This window comes from Mauremys mutica, unplaced genomic scaffold, assembly GCF_020497125.1.
Source record: "Mauremys mutica isolate MM-2020 ecotype Southern unplaced genomic scaffold, ASM2049712v1 Super-Scaffold_100100, whole genome shotgun sequence".
Taxonomy (NCBI): domain Eukaryota; kingdom Metazoa; phylum Chordata; order Testudines; family Geoemydidae; genus Mauremys; species Mauremys mutica.
Window position 1 is genome coordinate 1405254 of NW_025423267.1, and position 3811 is coordinate 1409064.

The window sequence follows — 3811 nt, forward strand, 5'->3', positions numbered from 1 at the left end:
ACTTCATAGGCTAGTATGTTTGTGCGTGTTGATGACATGTACATATGCACATAGGTTCCCTTGTGGTGTACCTGTTAATTCTGTGGGTACAACACTGAAAAACCCCTTATGCCATTCTCCATTGTCGATTGGTCTAGGTAAAGGTCTTAGACAGGCATGGGTACTTCTCTATTTGAGTAACAAGATAAAGGTCAATTTTCCTTTCTGAGTAAAAGGTCACACTATAGAGATGCTCACTTTGCCTTAGCTTAACATACAGGATATGGCCTGTAGGTCCTCATAAGTCATGTGCCCCAACCCCCTAATCATTTTGATTGCCCTGTGCTGGACTCTCTCCAGTTTGTGCACGTCCCTTCTCATGTGGGTCCCAACCCCAAAAGTACTCACATTTCACCCCAATGGCCCCAAAATGTACATAGGGTGCTGCCATGGTCAAGTCACCCTTGAGCCTGCTGGCAGAGAACAAGGTGAAAATTAGCCAGGACGTTGCTCAGTCAATTCCCTCTGCTCCCAGCAGGTGGTATCGGAAAGCTCCAAGATTGCTCACTTCCCTTTCTCTCATCAGCTTCAGGCCCCAGGGTTACAAATGCACAAACCAGTTGGGATTCTCCCCTGGGCTCAGGGTGTGGGGCTGCTTTGAGGGGATGGACTTGCACATTTGGGATATTAGTGCAAAGATACAATTTCAATTTCTCATAGAGAAAACTGAGGGCATTGGGAAAAGTTTTCAACTAGCAATAATCACGCCTCGGATTATCCTCATGGGCTATGATACTGCCACTTCTTATTTAGTGAAAGGAAAACTGCAGTGACAGCCTGGTTACTGAGATGCAAAACACTTTCCTCCTGGGAGAAACAAGAAGTTAGAATTAGAAATTTACATAGTTTGTTCCAATGTTGGCACAGGTTTAATATTGCTTCTGTGTAGGTTTGTTTCAGGCTGTGACTGTTTTGGTTTATTGGGTTGTTTTGTTTTTTTTAATTGGAATGGAGCTTTTAATTGACATTTTCTGGATTCGAATGGCTGACCTGCAACACCAGTTTTGACATAGTTCTGCATATTTTATACAGATTTGGCCATTATTCAAGGATATGATTCCTTTATGGGAGGTTTTAGTGGTCAGGCTTATTTATTTTATGTTAGTTTCTCATCCTGCTGTAGCACACCTTTTTGATAAAATGTTGAAATTATTAATTTATGGCATTTGTTAGTTTTTATTTTTAAAAACAAAGTTTTTCTTAATGTTTGGGTTTTAAATTAAGCATTGTTTTTTGTTTCAATTTTTCATTTAGTTTTTTGTTGTTGATGGGATCTTTAAGAACTTTGTATTTAAATAATATTTTTATCTCAAGGTTCCAAAGACTCAGACAAGGTTTTCATCTCGATGCCAAAAGACCAAAAACATCAAGACACTTGATCATGTCCTTGGATAGACCAAGAGACTACTCACACTGGATCTGAGCTCATAGTATTAAAATTTGGACAGATTTATATTATTAAAGTAAACCCTGTTTACTATTTTATTTTTAATAAAGGTTGTATTGCTCCCATAAAGGATGGAGCCTGCCCCCCAATTTTTTTTTGTCTAGCCCATCTCAGTCCCCCACCAAACGAGAAGAGTCTGATACCACCTGCTGGTCACTGGGTGTCATTGCTGCTCCATGGGAAACACAATCTGTGCTTGACTGTGACCGGTCCCTGGGTGTCACTGCTCCTAGACGGCAGACACACGCTGTGCATTACGCCACCTGGCCACTGGGTGTCACTGCTGTATCAAGGGAAACACCTTCTGTGCATTACCCTGAATGACCACGAGGTGTCACTGCTGCGCCAACGGAGACACCTTCTGTGCATTACTCTGACTGCCCACTGGGTGTCACTGCTGCACCAAGGGAGACATAAGAATGGCCAGACTGGTTCAGATGCAAAGTCCATCTCGCCCAGTATCCTCCTGTCTTCTGCCAGGGGCCCCAGAGGGAATGAACAGAGCAGGGAATCATCCAGTGATCCACCCCCTGCCGCCCATTCCCAGCTTCTGGCAAACAGAGGCTACAGGCACCATCCCTGCCCACCCTGGCTAATAGCCACTGATGGACCTGTCCTCTATTAATTTAGCCAGTTCTTTTTTTTTTTGAACCCTGTTATAGTCTTGGCCTTCACAACATCCTGTGGCAAGGAGTTCCACAGGTTAACTATGCAACTGCCCTGAGTTCCCCCCTCACCACCCCGGGTTGTATCTGGAAAAGAGGATGAGGCTGAGGAGAGCCATGATGTGTCTGTCACTGGCTGGTGCCTCAGTTTCCTCCAGGCAGCAGTGCTGCAGGCTCCTTTGGTCAGTTTCCATGCAGCTGTGTCGGGGGAAGGGGGAGTAGAGGCTCATGCTCCCCAGCCCCACGCCCCTCCCCCAGCAGCTGGGGAATCCAGGCCAAATGTAACCCTGGTAGCTGGGCCGGGGTTAGCCTGGGCCGGGGTAGGGCTGGGGAGGAATTGCGGGGGGGAGACAGATGCACCCGCTGTGAGGGGAGATCCTCCCATTCCCTGCCAACCCCCCTCACTCCTTGCAGTACGGCGCCCCCTAGCACTTCCTACTCTGTCGTGGGGGTGTCTGCTGCCTGCTTCTCCCTTAGCATCATCTCTCCCCACCCTGGGGCACTGGTGTCGTCTGTCCTGTGCAAACAGGCAGGCCCTGGTGTGCCCCATGGCGCTGCCCTGCAATTGGGGGGGCAGCTGTTGGATGGAATATGGGGGTGGGCAAGGCTGGGGGCCAGGACTCCTGGGTTCTCCCCTCAAATGTGGGAGGGGATTGGGGGTTAGGGGGTAGAGAGGGGGAGGGCTGGGATCCAGGGCTCCTGCTTTTTCTGGTTTTCTCCACCTCCTGCAGCTGCCTCGGTCCTTTCAGTGCATTTCCTGTTCCAAATTCATTTGCTGACTTGTGCAACCCACCCCAGAGGTGGCTGCATCTCAGTGTTGGGTGAGGCACCCTTGGCTGCATCACCTCCTAACTGCGTCTCTCTCTCCCTGCAGGTGACCCTGCAGCACTCGGCAAACATCCGCAAGATCGTGGGGGGCGCTTTGAGCATTGGGCAGGCAGGGGCCAGGAGCCCTGCCCCCCCCCGAGAATGGGATCCAGCCCCCCCTACTTTTTGCAGGGATTAAAGAGGGGCAAAGGGGGGCAAATCAGAGGAGGGGGGTGGCCAGGGTCTGAGCAGGGGGTGGAAATTGACTGGTCGGGGGGTCAAGCAGCTGGAGGCAGAGTTAGGAGAGGGGCTGAAGGGCAAAGTCAGGGAGGGGGGAAGGAGCCGGAGTTCAGCCCAGGGGGAGGCGCTGCCAGAGGGTTAAACCCCGGCACAGGCAGGGGCAGAGGGGTAACAGTTACCCCGGGGGGCTGAGACTCCAGTGTTTGCAAAAACAGGGTGGGGGGAGCAGAGGGGCTTTTCTATTTCCCCTCCCACAGGCAGCACCTCTCAGCATGGGCTTCCCAGGGCTGGGCTCTTAAAGGCACAGGCATCCCACTGCCTAGACACTGCAGCTCCTCTCTGATGTGACCTACTGAGGTGCTGCAGTAGGAGACTCAATTCAGTGAAACCGGGAATTCCCTATACGCCCCCCAGCCAGGGGGCTGTGCACCCCTCCCCCGAATTTCCCCAACACCCCCCCCAAAGGTCAAGTAGTTACATGCAGCGCTGCCAGTGTTGTCACTGGTTGCAAATCTGAATGGAAATTGAAACATTAACACTCACTTTAAAAGCAGGTCCAACGTATGAAAAATACTTGTACCTGAGAAAGTTTAATAGGTTTGAAAAGTCTGGA

General features: G+C 50.2%; 1 non-coding gene across 1 annotated transcript; it reads right to left on the bottom strand.

The window, feature by feature from the left end:
• Nucleotides 1-652: 652 nt before the first annotated feature.
• LOC123359053 lies at nucleotides 653-792 on the bottom strand. Its single transcript, XR_006575818.1, has one exon. It is a non-coding gene; the product is annotated as a U4 spliceosomal RNA (small nuclear RNA).
• Between the last annotated feature and the right edge of the window lie 3019 nt (nucleotides 793-3811).